The following is a 16,265-nucleotide window of genomic DNA, read 5'->3' on the forward strand; positions in this document are numbered from 1 at the left end:
AACATCTACGTGAGCCAAATATTCGATAATTGACAATGGATAAGGCTCCTACAAGATGGATTGAGCAAGTCTCTAGAGACCAGAAGGAGCAAATAACACCCAGCATATTTGAATCAAATAGTAGTAAATAGGAGGTCGAAACTGACAAATTTGAGGTCTCCTCACACGTGACGCAGAGGTGTTGAAAACAAGGGCTTTTCATTAAGCTATGATTGAAGATAGTGATGTGCTCATACTTCCTTGAATGTCCCAGAACAAAGAGAAGACCACAAGGTCAACTACAGATGGAAAACATTGGCTTATGGTTGGACTGATGAGAGATGATGGACTAATTGGGAAAGTGGGGAGTAATTTTTCGTGACTCAAGCCCCTGGTTTTCGTTTCGCTTATGGGCAGCTAGCTGAGCTGAAAGTACAAGGTTGAGTGGGATTGCCAACCGATCAGTGGGTCTATGGGGCAACCTGCTATACAAAGTTGCATAGACCAATCTGTTTCCATTTTGTCAGCTATAATCAGTATTATTTGTATTTAAAGGTACTTCAAGGCGTGCCATACAAATAAGAGACATCTAATGAAGTACTAACCCATATGTATCCTATAAGTAGATATGTTCCCCTAACAAAATCCCTCCTGCCAATAGGTTTTACAGTTTGCCACGTAGGATGACATCATAGTTGACGATTATTGGGGTATAAGACCTCTGTGTAATCAAGTTTGTTTGTGAGTGTGCGAGCATCAGTCTGATGTCTGCCAGTTTAGACTGCTTTATTAAATTGTGAATAAAGTAGTACTTTGCCATGTTCTTTGAGTCTGTCTGGTTATTTGGTCTGAGATCTCTATTGGTAATTTTATCTAGCACAGGAGATGCTTCAAAGTGATAGAGCACATATCCCTACATCCCTGATTGTCTAATTGTTATTCATATACTGCTAACCCACACTCATGCTGGTGTGCTAGTTATCAATTTTTGTAACAGTGAGTTGAAAGCTGACAACACTGACTGCCCATTCTGGGGTTAAGACGGACCAGGAAAGTCCCAAATTACCCAGAGGGTTCCGAGCCAATCCAAACCAGACTCAAAGATGAAGTACTCAAAGAGCAAGGCAAAATCCAGCTTTATTATAATTTAAATTAAGCCGGGACTGCATGCAAGCATTACAATCTTGGAGCTCTTAGAGGATACATCGGAAACAATTGGTTAAATACTGACAACTCGTCATCATGAAGGTCATAACATAATCTTAGTTGCAAAAACGTACAGGGACAAGGGATTGCTGTGTACAGATTCTATAAATACAAAACATATCATTGGATTAATACAATCCAATGGATCCAAATACCTCATCTTTACAATAGGAGATTGGTTGACATATTACTTTGTGGGTGGCTAACATTGGGGTTTCTAATTGGATGGCTTCTTACTGACCAACATTGAACATTTGACAGGCCATCAAGACATGAACCAGACAAGAGGTAGGGGGAGAGAGGCCCAACGACTGTTTATTGTCCATTAAAAAATGTTACCATCCCTTATTTGTAGGCATCAGCCAGGGTGATCTCTTTGTACTTGGCCTTGTGCGGCGTCTCGTGTCTCTGTGTATGTGTAGGGAGTACGGCAGGTGTCCTATCTGTGTTAATTTCTGATGAATAGGCACTGTCTTCCAATTGTGGGTCACGTGTGATGGAGCCATGTCATATATGGAATTAACTCCTATTTATTGTTTTTTAAGCTAGTGTTACCATGTATGCTGTGTTCTTTGTGGCCTCTAGGGACACTCTTGAGTTATTCTTCATAGAGTCTTTTGGCTTGGCACGTTACTACACCTGGCCTACAAAGGCCCGCTGTGCTTTTAATAAACTTGAATTCATCTGTGAGTATACTGCTTGCATCTTGGGAATTACTATCTTGTGCCTTTGCTTCACCATGCCTATTTCCTCTTATTTCTTTGTAACCTTGGCTTGGATTGTTAACTACTGTCTGTCTGCACAAATCTGTATCACTGTGGATTCAACGTTTTGAGTTCTCACAAAGTCTTGAGGCCTTCGGTTTAATTAAGAGCCTGCTGCAGCTTCCATTTTAACGAAAATCGCTGCCCAATTACAGTCTAGTTACTATTATAGGAAGCTATATTTACATGTTGTTTACATTGCATTCCCCTTATACCTTAGACATATTAGTATTCTTCATGTATAAATGTGTGTATTATCTAGTGTCTGCGTTTCTTCATGTGGAGTGCATGTGTGCTTTGTGTCTAATGCATGTGCTCATTACTGCTACAACGTTCGTTTCTGCTTTTGTCATCTTTAATTTAAATGGCTTTTATGTCTTGATGTACCTGCGTGGGATAAGGGCTGTACGGTTGCCTCAGTGAATAAAGTTTCTCACCTGTGCGATATTGGGCCACGGGAGGGGCAGAAGCTATGGATGAAGTTGTTATCGCCTCACAACACTGGCCATGCCCATGCACTGCTTCTGTAGCCTGCATGATATTGATGTCACTCCACTACTGCATAACCAGCAGTACTGCAGGGTAGCTGGCACGGGCAAGTGGTGCTGACAGCATCCAGGCAGCCACAGTACCAGGGGCACAGGATAGCACACACATGCGCACATGCAAAAGTGCCAGTGTAAGTCGTTTGACTGGGATATGACATACACAGCTCTGCACCTGATGTGCCGGTGCAGGTGAAGGCACTGAGCAGGCAGATAGTGGGCCCTCTTAAGCTGGGCACTGCTCCTTTTCCTTCTGGTATGAGGCAGGCATGGGATGTGCCCATATGCAGTCCTGTGCTAGGCCTGTGACGCAGTCTTTGAACACATGCTAACACTTAACTGCAAATGACACTGCACAATCAACAGCGTCATTATTAGGACAGAGGAGCACACAGTACAGAGGACAGCAGCAGGAAAGTTACAAGATAGCACCATTCATTTAATTGGTGCTCCTGCGCTGTGGCGAGCGCCATGTGGCTCTTTGTTTCTGGAGTGGCTTGCTTTCATGATCAAAAACTCTTAAAAACAGGGGGATCCACAAATGTAACACTTTGAGCAGTGATCCTAAATAAGAAAGAATAGGAATTACAAAATAATTTGTCTTTCTTGAATTCTATACTATAATTGCTAGACTCATTAGAGGTTTATTTTGGGCACACTTCAGAGGTTGAGTCACTGATTTAATCTGTTCTTAAACACCTCAAACAAAAAGGTCCAAAAATCATTTAGAGTAGAACAAGCATCCATTCGGACTATTTATTTTGCTTTTCACAAATTTCTGTTATAGCATGTTTTTTTTCTGCCATTGTCTCTGTTACGATCATCACAAAATATTCCATCTCGGTGTCCTTGGTCACTTGACAAAATCCTTGTGCCTAAAAGCTTGTGAACAGTGTAGAAATGTTTGACTATAGCACATAAAAGACCCGATTCATGGAATCTTTTGCACGGTTCACAGTGACTTTGCACTGCTGAAAAGTAACTTTGCACTGCTGACACAAACCCTGATTCATGGAGCTGTGCAAAGTGTACTTTTGCAATCCAAGGTCACTGCAAAGTTCATTTTGTACTGCAAAAATGATTTTATACTGACTTTGAAGTAGATCCATGCAGGCTTGACATGTGGGCAACTTTGCACCAGACCTGCATTCAGACATGGAATTGCTCATTGTACTACAGCCGGTAAGATAGCTCAGTGGGTTGTGAGCTCACTGCTGCAATGTGTGTGTGATCTGCTGGATGTAGGTTCGAATCCCGGCAAGGCCAACTTATCCTTTCATACTTCTGAGGTTGATACATAAGTACCAACACAGGTTGGGTGATATTGTATGTATATTTGTTTTACATAAAGCTTGTAAGTGCTATATAACACATCATTTTCATTTAGCCTTGGACGTCTGGTTGCATTACAGTAATTTGGTAATATGGGCCTATACACACTGATAATAACTATACATATGGTGATCCATACTTGTCTGAAATGTGTATCACATTGCAGTAATATAACCATATTGTTCATAGTGTACTTAGGATCAATGCTATATGATATGATATGGCATTTATAACACGTCTACACACATGTGTTTCAAGGCACGAGACAATTCCTGTTTTCTCAAGGGGTGAATGGTCGTGACCATCGCTTTCCATGATGTCACTTCGGGGTGGGGTCAAATGACATCACTTCTTGTGATTTCATCAGCGGTCAAGGGTCATGTGATGTCACTTCCGCTAGCCCTGGCATTTTTGTGAAATCACGTCCCTGCTCGGTAGACTTAGAAATAGATGAAAACATCATAACAGGTGTGTTAAATGAGGGCAAAAAGTAACTGTTGATTTCAAAAATATATGGTCGCATTCAAATGTATTACTGAGTCAGATATAATGGCACTTAAATAAAACCATGGGCCTCATTACAAGTTTGGAGGCAGCCATGCCCTTAGTAAGGTCATGGCTGTCTCCAAACTTGGGTCCATACCATCTTTGGAGGGCCCGGTATTTCCCCATTCACCGACCCGGATCATCCCATAGGTCTCAATGGGAATGGGGAGCATGCTAACAACGGGCCTGTTGTAAGCATGCTGGTCCCCTCGCGGGACCCGCAAAGGACGTCTGGTCGGACCAGACGTCCAGAGCGGGTCCCGCGAGGGGACATCGTAATGCGGTGGTATGGGTTTAAAGGCACCAGCACCTTTACCAGCGCCGTTCACCCCTTACCGCCTCACTTGTAATGAGGGCCCATGGGGGTAGAGGGGTTAATATCCCGCAGTATCAATAGACCTGAAAGAATAAGACGCAGGCCAATGGTGGGTCAAGGCATGGCGTGATCCCATCTTGACTATGGCATTGTGGATAGACTTCACCTGGTAGGTGCAATTAAAGATTGATTTTGTTATTTACTCCTTACTGATTACTTAAGTGCTACTTACTGAAGCTGGCCCCTTCCCTGAAGCAAGAGTTGAGGGGTGGGCAACAAAGAAAGGGATAAGACAGGAAAGAGAGCACGGGGAACAAAAACACGAGAAACATTTATAAATGTCATCGGATGACCAATGTTTCAGACGGTGCAATCACGTTTAGGCAAAGAAGGGCCGCAAAGAAGGGTCGACACGTGGGTTATTTCATTCCCTCCACACTTAAGGAAGAGAGGGGGTGGCAAATGGGTCATTCCATATCCTCCACATTTTCTTTCGTTCCTTGCCTACGTGCCTGTCTTAATGTGGTGGAGGAACAACACCTTGTTAATCTTCATGCATGCAGGACGCACCTTTGACCCCCATTTCTATTTCTTTTTTTTAGATTGAATTCATTGGAACACATGTACCCCTACAACTTTCTCCAGAGTTTCTTGATCCCTTTCTTCCTGACCTAATCCAATGGCCAGCCTAGGGTAACCGGCGAGATCCTCTCGGCGTATGATGACTCGATCCCCGTTCTCTTGATGAGTTGCAGGGATAATTTCTGGACCGGGCGGGTCGAGTGTGTAACCTACTATAGCCTAATAGGCGTGCCTATCACTTGACAATCCAACTTCTTGTTATGATAAAGGTTTTTAAAACGCACTTAATACCCAGAGGTTTCTAAGCGCGGATCCGGGGATCGAACTTGTGTTGCTCCGTGTCGTCTTGCTTCCAAGGTGAGCACGTTGCCCCTGAGCTATCCTCCCGAGACAAGTTGTTAGAAGATGTTGATTATGCATCACACCTCAAAGGGCAACACTGCCAGGTCCTCCATTTTATCGTCCAGCTGGAAGGGCTTGGGCACAGCGGAAGCCATGACGATGCCCGGCTTTCAAACCGTGCCCACCGTCCTTCGCGGATTTCAAAGGCCCACTAAACCCAAATTGCGTCCCTCGCCGTTGCTCGCAAGGCTTTTATAGACGGTTAATCTACATTGTACTACACAACCCTTCATTTCCATAATGCTTGTCTAATGCACATGCCATTTTCATAGCGGGCTGTCTCTGTTTCATCTTGAAAGGTTTTTTTAATTAATCCAATTCATTATTGCCGCTTCTCATGGCTAAACTCCTGAGACTTAACAAAAACTTTGCTTTACCAGTTGTCAACACATTTCCTTCAAAATGCACATTTTTGAATGCTTTTTTAGAACATATCTCTTTTTCATATGCAGAGTGCTCCACTTAGTGATATTAAATTAAGAAACATGGTCCCTGTTAGGGTTTCTATTATCTTGGTCACTGATGGGGCTTTTTGCATTATTTTTAACTACAGTGGACCGAGAACATGATTCATGTTTCCCTTGAGGGACACATGGGTTATTGATTTTAGGAATGCTTATTTTTATGACAGTAAAGTGCCGTTTTTTTTATGCTGGCAATTTGAAACATATGACTCCTCTTTTCATTTTTCTCCTCGAGTCTTGCCAGTTCTTGCGGTTGCCTGTCTAGTCCCAATATCGAGCAATGATCATCGAAAACAAATTTGGTCAAAGTGAAAAGCTGAAAAAAAACATTAAGCCTCTCATTCTCATCAATGGCGGGCGGGGTAGAAAACAATGAAACCCGTTCTTCTCCGGCTGCCGCTGCATCCTACCCATTCAGTGGTAACTCCGAAAGCAAACTACGTCACAGAATGTGGGAGTATAGCTCAGGGGCAAAGCATTTGCCCTGGGGAAGCAAGACGACAAAGAGGAACCAATCCCGGTCCCACGCTTAGAGACTGTCCTCTGGTATTAAGCATGTTTCAAATGATTAATTATTTATTTACATGTGCTTCTCCACTCCACACATTGAATCCGTATTGTACCCGCACTAACAATTATTCTGATACCCGCAGACAGGCGGATTTCTATGGACTGAACCAAATTAAGCAGGTGGATTCCATGGTAGGGATCCATTGCTATGACGGCCAACATGACTGTCATGGCTGCCACCATTGCTGATCTCCTTTGTGTGCGCATGTGCAAAAGGGGGAGTTCAAAAATGGATTCTGCCTGGATTTCTGGATCCGTTTTGTTGCAAGTGGCGTAGTAGGCTAATCCAGAAGACAGGAGAGTACAGTGGAGACGCCTTGCGGCAGGGAATGATAGCGGTAGGGCTCATTCAGACATATTCTCTGGCAAAAAAGAGAGGGCGGGGTCCTAATTAGGAATTTAAGAAAAATTCACAGCAATTCAAAGCATGCTATAAGTGGAAAAAGTGAGTGTAAGTGGAAAAAGTGAGGAACTTAAATTATACAAGGAGATCATAGTTCTGTTCTTGCCAAATATCTGGACATTTCGAAACACCCACATTTTATTTATGGGAATGATCTGGAATTAATTTCAAACTTGTTGTAGCTCCCCCCGCCCCCCTCTACCCGCATTTGCGCTCATCGCCCTAAACGTATTGTTTCTCTATGAAGAATTCAGGGGTCAAGTCATAAAAAAAAAAAGTGGGGAATTCATTAACCTACCAATTGAATGTGGTGTCACTAGAAATTAGCATATCAAGGTGCCCTCTGAGAAAATTGGGGGACTTCAAAGAACACTGAGGGTGCTTCGTCCACCCACTTGTACCCTCCACTCGCACCCTGGAAGTATTATGAAGTAGCTTACAAGATGGGTGAGCACACCAAACTATAACATACAATACAAATATAAACATTTTAAAGAAAATGGGCCTCATTACACGGTAGGCGGAGGACCAAGGTGCTAAATACCGGCACCGCCTTGGTGGAAAGGGGAATTACCGCCCCGCCAACCTTCCCCCATTGCCCTTCCCCATTCCCATTTTTGCTCCATAGGCCTCTATGGGAATGGGGAAGGCGCTAATTACGGTGCCGCAAATTGCGGTACCGTAATTAGCACCCTGGTCCCTTTGCGGGTTGGTTTTTAACGCCTGCTAAACAGCAGGCGTTAAAGTACCTACCCGCAAAGGGACCTCGTAGTAAGGCAGTGAGAGTTAACGGTCACCGGTACCATTACCGGTGACCGTTAACCCTTACCCCCTTCCGTGCAATGAGGCCCAATGAGTTAGTAAAACGGTAAAGTGCAAAGATAGCAACCTACGTTTAAGGGAGCATTAGGAAACAGATGAAAAAGAACAATAATTTGGAAGTTTGAAAGTGGTTGAGAATGTTTTGTCGTGAACAATTGAAAGCTGTTTACAGCATTAAGGAGTCCTGTAACCATTGCACCAGCCGCGCCCTTGCAACAGCACTAACCGATTCCTTCCACTGGCTGCGCGCTGTGCAACATGGAGGACAGAGTTCTGAGGAACGTATGGAAACCGGGGGCGAGTGAGAATGGGGGCAGGGAGGCAGAGGTAGGGCACTAGTTGGACGGCACGTGGGGGGGAATTCTCAGTCTGTAACGGGGCTGGGGGACGGTAGTCAAAAGCTTGATGGTGAGTGGCATGGAGAAAGGGTGGCCAGCAAGTGCCTGTAAAAGGGGGGGGGCTCTGTTAAGTATCCTGGAAATGCAGGAAGGGAATGGCAGAGGCGCAAAGGAATTCCCCACCAAGTGGAAGGGGTATCTATTTCTTTTGCTTTTTTGTTTACATTTTCACTGTTATTATTTTTTGTCACGTTTTCTTTTTTTTGTGCTAACATCTTCAAATAATCTCAATATTTATTTTTCAATGTTTTTATTTTTTCAGAGGTTTTTTAATTGCCAGAGATATACTAAGACCTGCAGTAACTGGGCTGAAGGTAATTTGAAGAAACGATCCGGCATATTTTGTTCATGTTTCCCAGCCAGAGAACAGACGGATGGGTCCATTGGCCGGGCTTGCAGCACCCGGTGTGCTCTCTGATATCCTCACTGCTACACTCTTTCCCTGCTTCTCATCATCCTCTTATCGCTCCCACTACCCCGCTCTTTCTCACTCTTTATCCCCGGCCCTCTTCTTACCCCCACATCTCCTCCCTGCACGTTCCGGTCCACCCTTGCTGTGCCCTCCCATCCAAATCCTTCATTCTCCACAAGTTTGCATTCTGTCTGCTCTTCTCTCACTCACTCACTCTCTCTACACACTGCATCCTCGTCTCCCTTCATACATCCTCAAACTCTGCCCCCAACCCCATCCTGGGCTTCTGCAATGCCCAATACATGTATTATAAAAACTATTTCCCCACAAATCACATTGACTCCCATAACCCTAAACTTGCACTGATAATCACCACTGAAACATGGAGGCCCTCTTGATGCTGCTACATTGGCAGCCAATCACATCATCCTTGCTTGAATCTGCCACTTGCCTTGGCTCGTGATCAGAAATTCAACTCCCTTGTCTGCCATCCCCCATCCTTCAAGCACATCTCCATCCAGCTCCTCTCTCCCACCTCTTTTCATATCCTCCTCCTCCACTGCCCACCTAGCAACCTTAGCCCTTTCTTCTCTCATTTTGATTGACTACTTGAAATGTATATAGCTGACGTCTCAGCTCTCATAATGGAAGACCTCAACCTCCATAACATGAACATGACTCAGGCCATTCAGCTACAACTTGAATCCTCTCTCGCTCTCTCACCGCTCACTTTTATGCCCCCGCTTTACTCACCATCTCCCCTCCAACATCCATTAGAAAACCCACATTCAAGCCTGACCCCACGGTCCTCTATCTCGATCAGGTTACAGTGTATCTTCATGTGCCTTCCCTTATGCTTGTCCACGTCACTGGACTGCCCGTGTTCAAATGCAACTCTGCCCTGTCTACACCCTTAAATGATCGCCCCCTGCCCACTCATTCACCCCTTCCCAGCTGCGTCCAGAACCAGGGTTCTCCCCAGCCATCCAAATGATTTTACTTTTATAATGCTCATTGTGGTCTGATCATGTTGTTTATGGATTACAAAAGGTGCCGGCTGATGCTAATACTGTAGACACTGGGTTAGTAAAAATAACATTACCTAATACTAGGTCACTGCCAAAACACTCTCTTGATATACATGATCATATTGTAGAACATAAGATAGATATTATGTGGCTATAGACATCAAGTGAGCCAAACATTGAAGAAGTTACCCCACCCCACAGGTTATGAATTATTTGGCCAACATCGGGCTGAGGCGTTGAAGGTGGGTGGCCATAATCTTTTCGAAGAAGCTAGAAATGTATCAAACCAAGATAGAATATGAAGGGTGCGAAAATATCCACACGAAAATCACAATGCATAATAATCATAGTGTGGATCTTATGCTAATCTCAAGACCTCCTGTAGAGATGCTTACTTTTAACAAACACTTAGGGCAACTACTCTTACCTTTACATAAGCCAAACTGTGCCACCATTCTCCTAGGAGATTTCAACCGATGCAAAAGAGATCCTAAGGAAAAGAAAGCCAAGGACCTAGAGGGTATGCTAAATAACAAGGACATACTCATCCATAATTCGGATCCCTCTCATACTAGGGGGCGTATGCTTGATTGGGTTGCTGTTAGGAATAGGAACATGACAACGGTCAAAACCGTCCCGTGTATTTGGTTGGATCACTTCTTTAATGCATGTGAGGTGCAATTACCAGTGCACCAGCAGCAACATCATAGAATCTCAAAACAAGCTTGTATTAGCAACTTTCAGAAAATACATATCCCAGAACCGGCTATATGTCAAGAAGAATTTATGAACCTGACAACTGATAAGGATTCTGCTGATCTTTTAGTGAAAAACTATAAAGCTCATGTGCAACCCTTTTTGGATAGAACTGTCCTTTTGAAAGTAAAAAAATAAAAGAGACCGCCCGAATCATCAGAATTGGTCTACTCCGGAATTGACACTGCTTAAGCAAACTAATCGGCAGGCTGAGCATATTTGGTCCAAGGAAAGGACAGAGGAAAACAAAGAGGCTTGCAAATTGATTGAGAAATAATACAAAATGAGAATCACAGAGCCAAAGAAAAGCTATTACAATGAGCAGTTAAACAGGACAGATAATAAAAGAAGGAAACTCTTTTAATTGTTTAAGAAATGGGAAAAAACCCAGCATCCTGGAAAGATGTTTTGTGGCAGATAAGGAAGATTGTGCTAGAATTCAGAAGGGCTTTGTTGATAAAATTGCTATAACACATTATACAATCAGTCAGGATTTAAACAAAAAGAAGAACTTATCACAGATAGACTCAGGAAAGTTCTGTCCCATCTCTGTTTTTGAAAGGAAACATTTCTAAAAGACATGCACCCTACTACTTGCCCGGTTCACGTCTTACCCTCCAAAATCATTCTGAAAAATAGGGAAATGTTTGCTCTATTCCATAGGAGATTTGTGAATGCTTTGTTTCTTCACAGATTTGTTCCATTCGCGATTAAGTAAATTGTGCTTACTCCTCTAGTAAATAAACCCAGATTGGATCCCGAGGAAGTCGCTAATCTTAGGCCAATTACGAATACCCTCTTCTTGCTTAAAATAAGGAATAAAGTGGCCACAGCTCAATTACAACAACCTATCCAAGATTATGAACTTCTACATATGAAGCAATCTGGGTCCCGACGAAACCATGGAATAGAGAGCGCTTTTCTCGACCTATGAACACAAATGTTGACTGCCTTGGAAAAGAGTAGTACAGGGCATGATGACATTTCTCAATCTATCAGTGACCTTTGACCTGCTTGATCACCTAAGGCTACTCACACCTTGGCAAATACTGGAAACTGCTCCCAGAATGTGATCAAGTTGATGGACTCTTTCCTCAGGGGCAGGAAATCTAGGATTTGTTGGGGAGACGCCTCATCAGAACCATCCGAAATCTTCCATGGAGTACCACAAGGTGCTTGCCAGGTTCCGTAACTGTTCAAGCTCTGCATCAAGCACTGTGTGTCAAAATGGAATAACTCAACCTACAGTTCACTAGTTAGGGTGATGATATACAGCTGATTATGGATCTCAGTGGCGATCATGATTTAGACCAGGAAAAATGGAATCAAGTGTATAAGGATATTAAAGACTGGATGACAACAAACTGGCTCTACTTGAATAGCCCAAAAATCGAGTTGGTGGTTTATGGGTATAAATAAGCCAGGAGAAATCTGACCCAGGACTAAGATGGGTTTGAAATTGAAGGTTGTTGAATGCCAGTGGTTGACAAGGTAAAACCCCATCTACATGGTAGCTTCTTTGAATGTGGATGCACATGTGAACTATTTTGTAAACAATGTGTATTATTACCTGAAGGTCTACTGGCAGACTAGCCCATTAGTCTCTCAAAAGAATTGTGAAACGCTGGTCCGGGTTATCCTATTACCGAGACTAGATCAGTGTAACTCCCTTTTAGGAGGGGCGTGCAAACAATGTTTCGGGAGATTACAGAAAAGGCATAATGACTCTGTATGTATCGCCTGCAATATGTCCATGAGTGAACCAGCTCCACTTGCTCCCTGTGGCGGCAAGAGTCTGATTTAAAATTCTTACGGTGGGACCCAAATGTGTATTTGGAGATGCCCCTATGTACTTGAAAGAAAAATTGGAATTTTACAAGCCTCGCCGCACCTTGCGGTCTTGTGCTACAAAACAGCTCACAATCCCACATGTTATACGAGTCAGAGGGTATGGTAGATCATTCCCAATACTGGCTTCACAGGCGTGGAATGACTCTCAATTGAACTACGAAGGGAAACATGTCATCATACTTTCAGGAAACATGTGAAAACCCTCCTGTTCGAGCAGAATAGTCAGATAGTATTTTTTATTTATTTCAATTTATTTTATTTATCTTTATTTATTTATATTTCAACAGAACTTCAACAAACTTTTTATATGAACAGTAAATCAATAAAATAATCAAATTACTTTTGTACAACATTAGTACACATCTAATACACAATTAATAAGCAAAAAAGACACAATAAATACACACACAATTGTCCACACATAAATCCATATGGAGAGAAATTACAATGTAAAAACCCACAGAAAACCCTGAAATCATTGTCCTTTAGGTACCAATGACCAAGGCTTTAGGATAGCAACTAACTTGTCCATATAATTACTTAATATGGCATTTCATTTGCCTCAAGTCTGCTTCCACTTGTTTCCAAACCCAATAAAGTACCAAGTGCATTTCATTAGAGTCTCACTTAAGACAATACTGCCAACATTCCTCACTTTTGATTGCATCATAGTTTTTAACTCTATCCCCAATCAGGCACATGTATACAGACCCAAGGGCTCGACACTCAGTCACAATGTGAAGCACGGTTTCTAAGCAACCAGGGAATTGACACAGCCGACAGACCCTTAAATTCCTTGGGATACCCCAGTGCGTGCCTCTAATTATCAATAACGGAAGCTGTTCAGCCCATTAGTCTCAGCATAAAATGGTGAACAGCAGGACTGGGGCAAAGCAATAGGTATTTTGCCAGATGGGAATAATTCTTGGCCCAGTACCATAAGTCTGCCTTGTAAAAAAAGCAGGCCTTTACCACCTCAAAGTTGACCTAAGAGTCTTGCCGTGGGGACCAGTTTATATCCTGGAATCCAAGTTGAGGGTTTCAAAGGTCTTCCCTTGAACACCCCGCTCATATTTATAATTGTCCCCAGTGTTTTTAAGAGAGGTCATGATGGGTTTGTTTTAGACTTTATATACATAGCTCCCCTTTTTTCCGTAGTCGGTTACTCAGTGAGACAATCAACAGTTTGAGCCTCAGAGTTTCCATGGACACTGAAGTTGCTAAGTTTTTGAAGTTGTGCTCCAGAAACGGCTCACCAAATGGTCCAGCCAACTAAGATCCTTAATAGCCAAGGCCTCTAGACCAGACAATAGCATCGGGCTGAAACACTGCTTGTAAAATATTAGGGTTCCCGGACTGAGGAACCTGCTGTTGTATTAGATTACCCATAGTTGTCTAAACATACTCTTACCTGGGTATTTGGGTGAAATAATTCGATTGCATAAACTAACCAAACCTGGCAACCCATTTTTTGTAACTTGTGCCGCGGCTTAGCATAATCAAAAGAATCAAAAGCAGCTCTGAAGTCCACGTAGGCTATGTATAAGGGAGGCCTGTTTTTCCCCTTAGCCTTCCTGACCCAACATGTCCAACATCCTTATGTTCGGTGTAGTTGCCGAACCTTTGTGGAAGCCTGTCTGATATTTATACAGGACTCCAGATTCCTCAGCCCATGTCTGCAACTCCTTCAGCACGAAGCTTCCAGACAATTTACCAGTCATGTCTAACATGGCCAGCAGCCTGTAATAGTCGGGGACATTTCTGTCATCTTTCTTACAGAGCGGTACCAACACAGACTGCTGCCATGATGACAGTATCTGATGTCCCGCACAGATCTTATTATACAACAAATGAAGAATGGTGGCCCAGGCTTCCGTGGAATTTTCCGACACAAAGTTGTACAACTCGCTTGGACCAGGTGCTCCTGAGGTGTTAAGATTTACCATTGTCTCAATCATGCGATCTAGCGTAATATTCAAAGACCATACCTACATAGGAGCCGAATATACTGGGCACACCAGAGGCCCGGACAGTTCTTCAGATTGTATATGTTTTTCCCAGATTTCTTTGTTAATTGGATTGAGGACCATTTTAGTGTTACCACCCTTGGCTTGCGTTAGGATCTGCCATATGGACTGGGAGTTCTTAGATGCAAGGGCCCCCAGCATTTTCTGCCACTGCACATTCCTAATGGAATTCTTTGGGCCTCATTACGACCCTGGCGGTAAGGGGTTTACGCCAGCGTTAACTGCGCCGACCCCTTACCGCCAATTACGAGTTCCCTTAGCGCCATGGTGATTTTAACGCCTGCTTTTTGCAGGCGTTAAAATCCATGGCGCTAAGGGACCTTGGTGTATATTACGCCACCGTAATTTACGGTGGCGTAATTAACGCCTTCCCCACTCCCATTATGCCCTATGGGGCAAGAATGGGAATGGGGAAGGGTAAAATGGGGATTGGGGACTTACCGCCCTGCCAAGGTCGGAATGGGGCGGTAAGTCCGCCAACCCCCATGGCGGAATTTTCACATCTCCGCCAAGGACCATGGTGCTAATTGCACCATGGTCCTCGCCAAGGTCGTAATGAGGCCCTTTCAGTATCTAAGACAATTTCAGTAGCTATTTTGTCTCCTTTTAAACTAAAAATATTTGTTCCTGTTTATTCAAATTGACACTTTTAATAGCCCTTACATCTCTATGTAGTTTTAGCTTGGCATCTCGAATTGCAATGTCAAATGTTATAAAAGGCTTGCCATTTACAGTCGCCAAGCAACTGCCTTTAATCGCACCCGTGCCTTTGGCAACTCCCTTTGGCCAGTCCTCAAATTCGTAAGTGGTTAGATCAGCAAGCGCTTCCATTAGAATCCTAAATAGCTACTTGGGGAGCCCTCTGCAAATTGGATAGTGTTCTTATGATGTCCTGTTGCTGTCCTTGTGTCTTGTGTTTGTGTAAGTGACCTGATGCCTAAGGGCTTGTGCGCTCTATAAACATGCATAGATATATACATGCATGCTGAGGACCCCCCAGGCATATCTGCTTGCACCGCTGGCGTAATGATCAATCTCCCACTCGCCTTACAGTCTTCAAAGACATGTCTGTCTTTAACTATTGCTCTCAATGCAAACAATTCCTCTGATGCACTAATATGATTTCCTCTCTCTGGTTGCACCCTCTAAAACCTTCTATAATCCTCTAGCCAATACCCCCCGCACCTGAAGGAATTGCCCAATAGCTTCCTTTCTTTATGCTGATGACTTTGCCTCAGACTGATTAAAATCGCAACTTGACACCCTGTCTGTCTTTCTATCACTCCCACCCTCACTTATTCTCTCCCCACTTTTCTCCCCCGTGCTCCTTTCTCTAACGCGCATCTCCCTCAGCTCCACTACCCAACTTTAACTTATCCTTCCATCTGATACACACATTGTGATTCAATTGATCCATTTCTACCCCACACTACACGGCAACCCTCTCTCTCCTCTTCGCCCTCTTCAACCACTCCCTCTCAAATGGCATCTTCACATCCTGCTACAAAACAGCCACATGCATGCCTCTTGCATAGAAACACACTCCAGGCACAAACAACCCCTCATTCTGCAGACCAGTTCCTCTCCTAACCCACGGCTCTAGAATCCTTGAAAGGGTAGACTTCTTCTGCATAGTCCACTCTCACTTAGTGAAACTTTCCAGTCTGGGATCAGGGACAAACGCTGCACAGAGACTGCTCTCACCCACATTTCCAACGGGTACACAAATACCCATGTCTCTTAAATCTCCTCCATCCTCATGCTCAAGCTCTCTGCAGCCTTGGACACTGTAGACAATCCCTCCATCCTTCATACTCGTCTCTTCCTCTGCTTTAAGGAAACTACACTTGACTGGGCAACCT

This window comes from Ambystoma mexicanum, chromosome 11, assembly GCF_040938575.1.
Source record: "Ambystoma mexicanum isolate Mex_15411 chromosome 11, UKY_AmexF1_1, whole genome shotgun sequence".
NCBI lineage: Eukaryota > Metazoa > Chordata > Amphibia > Caudata > Ambystomatidae > Ambystoma > Ambystoma mexicanum.